The sequence below is a fragment of the Glycine max genome, chromosome 3, assembly GCF_000004515.6.
Source record: "Glycine max cultivar Williams 82 chromosome 3, Glycine_max_v4.0, whole genome shotgun sequence".
Taxonomy (NCBI): Eukaryota; Viridiplantae; Streptophyta; class Magnoliopsida; order Fabales; family Fabaceae; genus Glycine; species Glycine max.
The window spans coordinates 30,513,915-30,527,703 of NC_016090.4; positions in this window are offsets into that span (position 1 = coordinate 30,513,915).

The window sequence follows — 13,789 nt, forward strand, 5'->3', positions numbered from 1 at the left end:
ACTAAATTGTTAAGAGAATGAGGAGTAGAAGAGAAACTTAACAGAAAGTAAAAGCGGAAATTAAATGCACAACGGAAAGTAAAAGAGTAGGGAAGAAGAAGACAAACACACAAGAGTTTTTATACTGGTTCAACAACAACTCGTGCCTACATCCAGTCCCCAAGCAACCTGCGGTCCTTGAGATTTCTTTCAACCTTGTAAAAATCCTTTTACAAGCAAAGATCCACAAGGGATGTACCCTTCCTTGTTCTCTTTGAACCTAGTGGATGTACACTCCACTAGAACTGATCCACAAGAGATGTACCCTCTCTTGTTCTCAGTCAAACCCAAGTAGATGTACCCTCTACTTGTACCACAAAGGATGTACCCTCCAATGTGTTAAGACAAAGATCTCAGGCTGTTAAACCTTTGATACTTTGTGAATGGGGATACAAAAGAATTCTTAGGCGGTTAGTCCTTTGAATACTTTTGTATTAGGGAATGGGAAGAATCAAAAGAATTCTCAGACTGTGTCGTTTTGAATTCTTTGACAAGGGAGAAGGGAGACACAAAAGAATTGACGCGGTTAGTCCTTCGTTCTTTTGGAAAAAGGAGAAGAGAGACACAAAAAGAATTGAGGAAGTTCGTCCTTGGTGAATTCTTTTTGGCAAAGGGAGAAGAGAATGAAAAGATGAATAACACAAGTTTTCAAGGTTTAGAAAACCAGAAAATTCAGAAAGCTTTTGGTACAAAGAAGAAGAAGAAGTTCAAAGAGATTCAAGGCTTGTAAAAGATTGATTGAATAAGTGTAAAAGTTGTATTGAAAAGCAAATCAAAGCCTTGCTTTTATAGACTCTTCATGTCTGGCCAAGAATACCATATAGAAGAGTTATAACTTTTAGAAAAAACTTAAAACCAATTTGAAAAAGTCAAAAACCTTCTGAAGAGTTACATCTTTTGATTTATTCATAAACAGTCACTGGTAATCGATTACCAAATCAGTGTAATCGATTACACAAAGCTTTTATGTGAAAAGATGTGACTCTTCACATTTGAATTTGAATTTCAACGTTCAAAGGCACTGGTAATCGATTACCAAAACATTGTAATCGATTACAGCTTTTTGAAAATAATTGGAACGTTGTAAATTCAATTTGAAAACTTTTTCAAATCCATTTTGCTACTGGTAATCAATTACAACAATATGATAATCGATTACCAGAGAGTAAAAACTCTTTGGTAAACATGTTTTGAGAAAAAACCATGTGCTATTCAATTTTTGAGAAAACCTTTTCATACTTATCTTGATTAAGCCTTCTCTTGATTCTTGAATCTTGAGTCTTGAATCTTGATCTTGATTCTTGAGATCTTGAATCTTGAATCTTGATTCTTGACTCTAAACTTTCTTCTTGAGTCTTGAATTCTTCTTGATTCTTATCTTGCACTCTTGAACTGTTCTTGATTCACTTGAGTTGTTCTTTGATTAATCTTTGAGCTTTCTGTCATCTCCTTTGTCATCATCTTTTGTTATCATCAAAACACCTTTGAATCACCTTTGATTCACCATGAAGCTTTGCTTCTACAAGTCCTAGAATATGTACATTCCTGAATAACCACCAAGTTGAAACATTTGTTTTTCTTTATAGTCTCGAGTTTTAGTCTTAATATTCCTTTTTTTTCTGGTTTGCTCATACAAAACAACATGCGATATTAGTCTCAAATTGTGAATGGTGAGCATGTATTTTGAACTTTGCAGTTTCCCAATATGTGAATATTTCTGACATTAACTGTGGTATTCTTGAATTAAGAGGAGACAATTATAAGATTTAGAAGGAGAGTGTTCATCATTTGGGTTAGATGGATATTGATTATGCTATAAGGAAGAAAGAACACTGACTACTGAGACCAGCATTCCAGATGCGGTTGATCTTTATGAAAATACCAAAGGTTTAATAGTCTCTCTATAACGTTCATAAAAACCAACATTTATGCTGGTATCTGGGGTTCTATTGATCATTATAACAAAGTCAAGGATTTACTAAAGGCTATTGATGAAGCTCACTAAGACAAGAGGGGTGTGTGATTACATTATGCACATAAAGGACATAGTGGCTCAACATAAGGGCTTGGAGGTAACCATGTTAGGTTCTTTTCAAGTACACTACATATTATGCACTCTGCCTCAACAATATGTCCCTTTTAAGATCTCTTATAATACACACAAGGATAAGTGGTCTATTAATGAATTGTTGACTATGTGTGTTCAGGAAAAGGAAAGGTTGACAATGGAAGGAGGTGAGACGGTGAACTTGACTACTTCTAGTAAGAACAAGAAGAATTAAGTTAATCACAAGGGAAAAATTCCTACTCAGCCAATCATAATGAAGGAGTCAAAGTGTTTCTTTTGCAAGAAAAAGGGATGCATGAAGAAAGATTGCCCAAAGCTTAAGAATTGGCTCGAAAAGAAAGGTACCCCATTTATTTTTGTTTGTTATGAATCTAATATGGTTAATGTTAATCATAACACATGGTGGATTGATTCTGGTTCTACAATCCATGTTTCTAATACCTTATAGGGTATGAAAAACCTAAGGAGGCCAATGAGAATTGAGCAATGCATCTATTCAGGAAGCAAGATGAGTTCACATGTGTAGGCCGTAGGGATTTACAATTTAATTTTAAGCAGTAATTTCATTCTACATTTAGAAAAGACTTCTAATGTTTCTAGTTTTCCTAAGAACTTGATTTTTATTTCAAGACTTGCACCTTTGGGATTTTGCTTTAATTTTTCAGTTTCTAGTTTTACTTTGTCAAATAAATTTGAAATTATTAGTTTTAGTAAACTACATGACAGTCTTTACTCTATTAATTTACAAAACAAAGATTCTTATAGTTCTATGAATATTTTTGCTAGGTTAAAACGATGTGTTGCTAATGAGGATTCCTCTATGTTGTGGCACCGAAGATTAGGACATCTCCATTGAGAGAATTAAGCGATTGGTAAATGATGGTGTACTTAGTACTTTGGATTTTGCTAATTTTAAGACATGTGTGGATTGCATTAAGGGTAAGCAAACTAAAAGGTTTAAAATGGGTGCAAAGAGGACTTAAAACCTATTAGAAACCATTCATACAAATATTTGTTGTCCAGACATGGATGCAAGTAGCCTGAAATACTTTATCACCTTTATAGATGAATACTCATGATATATGTATCTCTACTTACTTCATTCTAAGAATGAAGCTTTGGACGTCTTTAAGGTTTTTAAGAATGAAGTAGAGAAACAATGTGGAAAACAAATTAAGATTGTGAGGTCAGATAGAGGTGGAGATACTATGGTAGGTATACTGAAAGTGGACAAGCACCTAGTCCATTTTCAAAATTTCTTCAAGATCATGGGATTGTTGCCTAGTACACTATGCCTAGTTCTCTAGATCAAAATGGTTTGGCATAAAGGAGAAATCGAACTTTAATGAACATCGTAAGAAGTATGTGGAGTAAAGCAAAACTTCCTCTGTTCTTGTGGATTAAAGCACTTTAAACGACTATGCATATATTAAATAGAGTTCTAACCAAGGTTATTTCAAATACACCTTTTGAGTTGTTCAAAGGTTAGAAACTAAGTTTGCGACATATACGCGTTTAGGGATGCTTGTCTGAAGTAAGAATTTATAATCCACAAAAGAAGAAACTAGACCTTAGGACTACTAGTGGTTATTTCATTGGATATGTTGGAAAATGCAAAGGGTATAGGTTCTATGGTCCATCGCACATCACTAGGATTGTGGAATCAAGAAATGCGAAATTTCTTGAAAATGACTTGATCAGTAGGAGTGATCATTTTCAAGGCACTATTTTTTTTTAAATATCACTATGAAACTCCACCGTTTGGATCAAGTGACAAATTGGTAGTCATTCACGCCCCTCAAGTTCAAGTGAGTGTTAGGCAACCAGTAATTGAAGTTCCACAAGTTACTAAAAATGATCATGTATATCAAGTTGTTGATGAGGAACAAGTTCCTCAACAAGATGATAATGCAACATTAAGAAGATCTACTAGAGCAAAAATGATGGCAATTCCTAGTGACTATGTAGTATACCTACAAGAATCATACTATAACATTGGAGCCAAAAATGATCCTGAAACATTTTCACATGCCATAAGTTCTAAGGAATTGAATTTGTGGGACAATGCCATGAAAGATGAAATGGATTCTATGGCATGTAACAAAGTTTGGGATATCATTGAGTTGCATGATGCTATAAAATCCATTAGATGTAGATGGGTCTTTAAAACAAAGAAAAACTCACAAGGCAAAATTGAGAGACATAAGGCAAGACTTGTTGCCAAAGGGTTCACTCAAAGAGAAGGAATTGACTTAAAAGATGTTTTTTCTCCTATGCATAAGAAAGACTCTATTCAAGTAATTATGGCATTAATAGCTCAATTTGACTTTGAGTTACATCAAATGGATGTGAAAACAAAATTCCTCAATGGTGATCTGGAAGAAGAGGTTTACATGAAACAACCTGAAGGATTCTTCTCCAATAATGGTGAACACTTAGTCTGCAAGCTTAATAAATACATATATGGATTGAAACAAGCCTCCTACCAATGGTATTTAAAATTTCATGAGGTTATTTCTTCGTTTGGTTATGAAGAGAATGTCATGAATAATTGTATATACCAAAAGGTCAGTGGGAGTAAAATTTGTTTTCTTGTTTTATACAAGGATGATATTTTGTTTGTTACTAATGATCAGGGTATGCTATATGAGGTGAAACAATTTCTCTCAAAAAACTTTGATATGAAGGATATGGGTTAGGCATCTTATGTAATAGGCATTAAGATCCATAGCGAAAGATCTCAAGGCATTTTGAGTTTGTCTCAAGAGATATATATCAGCAAAGTTTTAGAGAGGTTTAACATGAAAATTATTCATCGAGTGTAGCTCCCATTGTGAAGGGTGATAAACTTGGATTGAGTTAGTGCTTGAAGAATGATCTTGAGAGAGAACACATGAAAAATATTTCATATGCTTCAGCTGTTGGGAGCTTTATGTATGCTCAGTTTTGCACCAGACCTTACATTCCATTTGTTGTTGGAGTTTTGGGGAGATATTAAGGTAATCCAAGTGGTGACCACTGGAGAGCTACAAAGAAGGTAGTGAGATATCTTCAAGGAACAAAGGACTACAGTTTAATGTACAACCGAACTGATGATTTCGTGGTGATTGGTTACTTTGAGTCAGATTATGCTAGTTGTATTGATACCAAGATATCCACTTCTGGCTATGTTTTTTTGCTAGTTAGTGGAGTTGTATCTTAAAGAAGCACAAAGAAGACTTTGATTGTTACTTCCACTATGGAGGCTGCATTAGTTTCTTGTTTTGAGAATACCTCGCATGGTGTATGGATGAAGAGTTTTATATTTGGGCTTAGAGTTGTAGACTTTATTTCTAGTTCGTTAAAGTTGTATTATGACAACTTTGTTGCGGTATATATGGCTAAGAACAAAAATAGTAAAAGTCGAAGTAAGCATATCGATATTAAATATTTAGCCATAAAAGTGTTGGATCGAGTGGCCTCAGAATAATTAAGAAGGGGGGTTGAATTAATTATTCCTAAACCTTTACCAATTAAAAAATTTCTCTTTTAAGGCTTTTACTAAATTGTTAAGAGAATATGGAGTAGAAGAGAAACTTAACAGAAAGTAAAAGCGAAAATTAAACGCACAGCGGAAAGTAAAAGAGTAGGGAAGAAGGAAACAAACACACAAGAGTTTTTATACTGGTTCGGCAAAAACCCGTGCCTACCTCTAGTCCCCAAGCGACTTGCGGTCCTTGAGATTTCTTTCAACATTGTAAAAATCCTTTTACAAGCAAAGATCCACAAGGGATGTACCCTCCCTTGTTCTCTTTGAAACCCTAGTGGATGTACCCTCCACTAGAACTGATCCACAAGAGATGTACCCTCTCTTGTTCTCAGTCAAACCCAAGTAGATGTACCCTCTACTTGTACCACAAAGGATGTACCCTCCAATGTGTTAAGACAAAGATCTCAGGCTGTTAAACCTTTGATACTTTGTGAATGGGGATACAAAAGAATTCTCAGGCGGTTAAACCTTTGAACGCTTTTGTATTAGGGAATCGGAAGAATCAAAAGAATTCTCAGACTGTGTCGTTTTGAATTCTTTGACAAGGGAGAAGGGAGACACAAAAGAATTCAGGCGGTTAGTCCCTTGTTCTTTTGGAAAAGAGAGAAGAGAGACACAAAAAGAATTCAGGCTGTTAGTCCTTGGCGAATTCTTTTTGGCAAAGGGAGAAGAGAATGAAAAGATGAATAGCACAAGTTTTCAAGGTTTAGAAAACTAGAAAACTTCAGAAAGCTTTTGGTACAAAAGAAGAAGAAGAAGAACTTCAAAGAGATTTAAAGGCTTTTAAAGGATTGATTGGAAAAGCAAAAGTATTCAAGATTGTTGTTAGAATGATTGATTGGAAAATGAAAAACAAAGCCTTGCTTTTATAGACTCTTCATGTCTGGTCAAGAAGGCCATTCAGAAGAGTTATAACTTTTAGAAAAACTTAAAACCCATTTGAAAAAGTCAAAACCTTTTTGAAGAGTTACATCTTTAGATTTTTCAGAAACAAACACTGGTAATCGATTACCAAATATGTGTAATCGATTACACAAAGCTTTTGAGTGAAACAATGTGACTCTTCACTTTTAAATTTGAATTTCAACGTTCAAGGACACTGGTAATCGATTACCAAAACATTGTAATCGATTACAGCCTTTTGAAAATATTTGGAACGTTGTAAATTCAGTTTGAAAACTTTTTCAAACTCATTTTGCTACTCGTAATCGATTACAACAATATGGTAATCGATTACCAAAGAGTAAAAACTCTTTGGTAAAGGTTTTGTCAAAAACTCATGTGCTATTCAAAGTTTTGAAAAAAAAATTTAATACTTATCTTGATTGAGTCTTTTCTTCATTCTTGAATCTTGAGTTATGAATCTTGATCTTGATTCTTGAGATCTTGAATCTTGAATCTTGATTCTTGATTGTAGGCTTTCTTCTTGAGTCTTGAATTCTTCTTGATTCTTGAACTCTTGACTTGTTCTTGATTCACTTGAGATGTTCTTTGATTCACTTGAGTTGTTCTTTGATCTTTTGAGCTTTTTGTTCATCACCTTTGTCATCATCTTTTGTTGTCATCATTGTTATCATCAAAACACCTTTGAATCATTGTTGATTCATCATGAAGCTTTGCTTCCACAATCTCCCCCTTTTTGATGATGACAACTTCTGAAATCAAGAAACACACACACACTTTTTCCTAGTCGATCACTCTTATAAATGCTCCCCCTTTGTTTTTGAATTTATGCTTATCTTAAAATTAAATTATTTACTCATGTGAGTTCTTGATTTATCCCTATTTCTCTCCCCCTTTGGCATCAACAAAAAGCCAAAGTGCATATCAAACTTAAAGTATGCAAATATATCTTAAACATTCATACAGCATTCATAAAAAAATATTAACCACAACATGAAGGAAAAACCATGAAGTAACAATCATAAATAGATTAACTTATAAAATCCACATAGTCAAATAACATACTTGTTCAACCAAACCATGCAAATAAGGAAATAATAAATTGTTCTAATACCATAGTAATATAGCCAAAACACAAGGCTGAAAATCAAAGTAGTAATATTAAAATATAAGTCTAAGATGATGGTGGCGGCGGTGGTGGAAGATCAAAGCTTGACTGGATGTAAGATACATCTTCTTCAACCTTAGTCATTCTTGACTCCATTTCATTGAAGCGCATATCCACTTGCAGTTCCAAAGTATCAAACCTCTCACCAACAAAGGTTTGAAGACCATTAAACCTTTCCAAAATCTTTGAAAGAAGAGATGAATCTTCTCCCTCATGTCCTTCTTCACCAATATTTCTAGCACCCTTCTTTACCCATGATCCATCATGCTCCTTAATATAACCAAAGGATGCTATGACTGAAGCGCCTATAAGGAATGATCTCTTGATTGGAACATAAAGTTCAGAATCAAGAGGGATGTTGAAATGTTGAAGGAAGAGGGTAACAAGGTGAGGATAAGGCAATGGGGCATTCAATCGCAATGCCTTATGCATGCGATATCTAACAAGATATGCCCAATCAATTTGTAAAGCTTTATGAAAGGCCCACATGACAATGAGATCTTCTTCAGAAACCTGGGCAAGGTTTGAAGATCTAGGAAGCAAAATGCGAACTATAAGGCAATGGAGGATGCGGCTTTCAAAAGCCAATGAACCGGCAATAAGTCTTCCGGTCATATCCGCTTGGTTGGTGCAAACCAACCGGCGGGCATCATGTACAGAGAAATCGAATTTCCATTCATCAATCAATGCGCCCTCAAAAGGCACACCTTCACTAGGCAATTTGGTTAAGTCAAAAAATAGGGATTGGTCAATGACCATCTTAATCCCATAGATTTCAGACATTAGAACACATTCATGAATTTCTAAATTAGAATAGAAGGCTTTGACTAATTCATAATAGACATGTAATTTCAGAGACATGAATGGAATAAGATTGGAGTTTTCAAATGCTTGGAAGCATTCAAAATTCTCATTTGAGAAGAACTCCATATCTATGAATTTTGGGTCTACAATGGAACGAGAGGAAAAGAGGTTTGTGTACCGTATATGCTGTTCCTCTGATGAGAATAATGATCCAGAGGGAATGGAGGGAGGAATTGGTGCTTCCTGTGACCCAGAATGTCGCTGACTCCGAGTCGAAGTTCCTTTCCGCTTTTTCGATGGTTCCGCCATTTGAAGAGTTTTTTCGGGATTTCAATCAGTTCAAATGAAAGAGATTGAAAAAAATGAAGTTTGGGCTTTGTGGGGAGTGATTTGGATAAGAATTGAGTGAGATATGGCTGGAAGAAAAATTGGGGGCGAGGGTTTTCGAGAGAATGAAAGGTTGCAGGTTTCAGAATTTGAAATTTGAATATATAGGTGTAGGGACGCATCGTAATCGATTACACAAATATGGTAATCAATTACCAGAGAGAAACTTTGCCAGAAATAACTGCTTGTAATCGATTACACTATTATGGTAATCGATTACCAGTGGTTATTTTAGCCAGAAAACAAAAATAGAAGGCTTTCCAGGAGAGAAGAAGTTTTGAAAACTATTTTTGAAAATACTATATTTGAAAATACTTTATGACTAATTTTCAGTCATGTAATTTACATATCATGTCATGCAAAAATATTTAAAACATGAAGATAATCAATTTTATCAAGAACAATTACAACACAAGTATGAAGAATATTGATTTTACTTAAATAAATGAATGAATATTTCATGCAAATAGAATGAAATCAATCAAGCAAATATACTCATGATTTCAATCAATCAAAAGACAAACAAATAAAGAATTGTTAGTCATCATAGTCAATTTGTTTGAATAAAAATTTCAACTTTAAGAGAAATTTTAACAAGATAATGGTTTTGATATTACCTTTTTCAGGATTGAAGTGTCTAGATCTTCAAAGATGAGGATCATTCTTTTTCTCCTTGTTTTTCATCATTGAGAGATGTTCTCGTCACTTTCATAATCTTTGGTTAAAAGATTAATCTCCTTTTGTGAACCATCGGATGAATCATTGTCATCCTATGCAATGTATGCTTTCTTAGTTCTTCTTTCGTCAAATCTTTTCTTTTCACTTTTCTCCGACCATTCTTCATTTGACGGATAGTTGGCCTTGATGTGACCAGTTTGGTTGCATTTGTAACACCTAAGGACTTGAGAATCCTCTTGTGATTTTCTTCCATTATTGAAATTCTGACGCCTATCAATTCTTCTTTTCTTGATGTATTTCTGAAATTTCTTAACAAAGGAAAAATCTTCATCATCTGAATCTTCTTCTTCATTTTCTTCTTGTATTGAAGATGAGGCTTTAAGGGCTATGCTTCTCTTCTTTTTGTCATTTTCTTCATTCTGATTGAGGCATTGAAGTTCCATCTCGTGTTCCTGCAATTTACCAAATAAAGTGGCAAGAGACATGCAAGAGAGATCTTTGCTTTCAGAAATAGCAGTTACCTTGGGCTTCCATTCCCTGCTTAAACATCATAAGACTTTATTAATTAAATCCTCATTAGGAAAAACTTTTCCTAATGATGCAAGATGGTTTACAATATGTGTAAACCTTTTTTGTAAACTCTGAATGTTTTCATTTGGATTCATCCTAAATAACTCATATTCATGGGTAAGGGTATTTATTCTAGACCTTTTTACATCTATGGTTCCTTCATGGGTTCACTGGAGAGTATCCCACATATCCTTGGCATTAGTACAATTTGACACTCTAAAGTACTCATCTATCCCTAGGGCTGAAGTGATGATATTTTTATCTTTGAGATCATACTGGATTTTTCTCCTATCTTCTTTTGTCCATTGATCTCTCGGTTTTTGGGTTGTAGTGCTTGTGCTTACATCCACTATAGTGGGTATATGTGGTCCTAATTCTATTGCTTCCCATATATTTAGATCTATGGCTTCAATAAATATCTGCATGTGGGTTTTCCAATAATGGTAACCCTCACCATTGAAAATGGGTGGTCTGTCAATAGAATTTCCTTCAGGAAACAAGGGATTTGAGGAGGCCATCCTACAAGAAACCTGCTCTGATACCACTTGTTGGATCGAGTGGCCTCAGAATAATTAAGAAGGGGGGGGGGTTGAATTAATTATTCCTAAACCTTTACCAATTAAAAAATTTCTCTTTTAAGGCTTTTACTAAATTGTTAAGAGAATATGGAGTAGAAGAGAAACTTAACAGAAAGTAAAAGCAAAAATTAAATGCACAACGGAAAGTAAAAGAGTAGGGAAGAAGGAAACAAACACACAAGAGTTTTTATATTGGTTCGGCAATAACCCGTGCCTACCTCCAGTCCCCAAGCGACCCGCGGTCCTTGAGATTTCTTTCAACCTTGTAAAAATCCTTTTACAAGCAAAGATCCACAAGGGATGTACCCTCCCTTGTTCTCTTTGAAACCCTAGTTGATGTACCCTCCACTAGAACTAATCCACAAGAGATGTACCCTCTCTTGTTCTCAGTCAAACCCAAGTAGATGTACCCTCTACTTGTACCACAAAGGATGTACCCTCCAATGTGTTAAGACAAAGATCTCAGGCTGTTAAACCTTTGATACTTTGTGAATGGGGATACAAAAGAATTCTCAGGCGCTTAAACCTTTGAACGCTTTTGTATTAGGGAATCGGAAGAATCAAAAGAATTCTCAGACTGTGTCGTTTTGAATTCTTTGACAAGGGAGAAGGGAGACACAAAAGAATTCAGGCGGTTAGTCCCTTGTTCTTTTGGAAAAGAGAGAAGAGAGACACAAAAAGAATTCAAGCGGTTAGTCCTTGGCGAATTCTTTTTGGCAAAGGGAGAAGAGAATGAAAAGATGAATAGCACAAGTTTTCAAGGTTTAGAAAACCAAAAAACTTCAGAAAGCTTTTGGTACAAAACAAAGCCTTGCTTTTATAGACTCTTCATGTCTGGTCAAGAAGGCCATTCAAAAGAGTTATAACTTTTAGAAAAACTTAAAACCCATTTGAAAAAAGTAAAAACCTTTTTGAAGAGTTACATCTTTAGATTTTTCAAAAACAAACACTGGTAATCGATTACCAAATATGTGTAATCGATTACACAAAGCTTTTAAGTGAAACAATGTGACTCTTCACTTTTAAATTTGAATTTCAACGTTCAAGGACACTGGTAATCGATTACCAAAACATTGTAATCAATTACAGCCTTTTGAAAATATTTGGAACGTTGTAAATTCAGTTTGAAAACTTTTTCAAACTCATTTTGCTACTGGTAATCGATTACAACAATATGGTAATCGATTACCAGAGAGTAAAAACTCTTTGGTAAAGGTTTTGTCAAAAACTCATGTGTTATTCAAAGTTTTGAAAAAACTTTTTAATACTTATCTTGATTGAGTCTTTTCTTCATTCTTGAATCTTGAGTCTTGAATCTTGATCTTGATTCTTGAGATCTTGAATCTTGAATCTTGATTCTTGATTGTAGGCTTTCTTCTTGAGTCTTGAATTCTTCTTGATTCTTGAACTCTTGACTTGTTCTTGATTCACTTGAGATGTTCTTTGATTCACTTGAATTGTTCTTTGATCTTTTGAGCTTTTTGTTCATCACCTTTGTCATCATCTTTTGTTGTCATCATTGTTATCATCAAAATACCTTTGAATCATTGTTGATTCATCATGAAGCTTTGCTTCCACAAAAAGAACATGTTAAAGAAAAGAAAGTGGTCATTGAACACGTTAGCATTAAGTTGATGATTGTCGATCCTTTAACTAAAGGCATGCCACCAAAGACTTTTAAGAATAATGTAGTACAAATGGGACTCATTTCCATGATGTGATATTCATTGTATGTACATTTATTGTTTCAATGAAACTTTTATTTAGTTTTTTTTTTCATCTTTTCTAATTTACTTTTGTGAACATATTTATTTTTGAGAAATATCATTTAGTTTTGACCTAGAATAAACACGTGGTTTATTCATTAAGTTTAGAACTAGTGTTGAGAGACTTGATATATTGTGATACATGGGAGATAACACTTGCTATTAATTAAGAGGGCCTATCACCCTGATTCATATATTTGGTTTCTTGTTATGATAGATAATGGGGTAAATGGACCAAGTAGGAGAATGTTGATTGTTTCCGATATTTATGGAATAAACATATACTCTATTTTTTTGTCCTAGTAAGTGGAAATAACTATGTCAAAGGTTGTTACCATATGTGGTCCATTTTATGCCTAAATGCAAACCCATTCAATAACTTTCAGAAAGAGATTGTTTCGGGATTTTATGGTTACCATGAATATCTCCACGTTTGAACTCTATGATAGGTAGAACTCTCTATATAAGACATGTTACTCTTTGTGTTAGGTTACTAAGTCTATACCATTCCTGATTTTCAATTTCTCAATAGCTCTCACACTACGACACTTCATGTGGTGGTACTTCCCTCAACATCCTTGTTGGTCAAAATCCTTCACTAGTTAGAACCCTCTGTAGGTAGTCCTTTTCGAGATCTCAAAAATTAGCTCTAACTGCTTCTTGGCTCAATGACTGACCCCACAAACCAATACAAGACTTTTAAGCATGTTTTATCCTTACTCAAACACTTTCTGAGAAACTTCCCAGAAGACCACCTGTCCCATAACTACTACAAGTCAAGCACGCTTAACTATGAAGTTCTTAAGTGATAGACTATCGAAAATTAGATGCATCTTGTTGGTATAGGTTATACCAATTAATTCCTTTAAGTCATCCTCACCTGCAAAGTCCCATACCTCTGATTCTGGTGTGATTCAATTGGGGTGTTACAAAGCCTACTCCTCCTTCAGAAACAAACACCATCACATTGAGAGAGTAAAGGTTTAGAACTGAAGCAGGACAGGTTTGGTTGGAAGGGTGTGAATCATTTGCAATGACAATGGCTAGAAGTTCTTTTTCAATTTGTTAATGCTTCTGGTTTAAACATTATGTTTATGTATCATCATTTATTTTTGCTTACACATAGCCCATGCACATTCCTCTTGAATGCTATCACCCTCCCTTTTAGATGACCCCTATACTTGGCTTTTAATGTTCCAGACAAGTCTCACTACTAGAAAAATGCAATTTAGCAACCGAAATTAGTGACTGAAAAATCTCGGTCTTTGTTAGTGACTGAAGTAGTGACCAGAAGGTAAC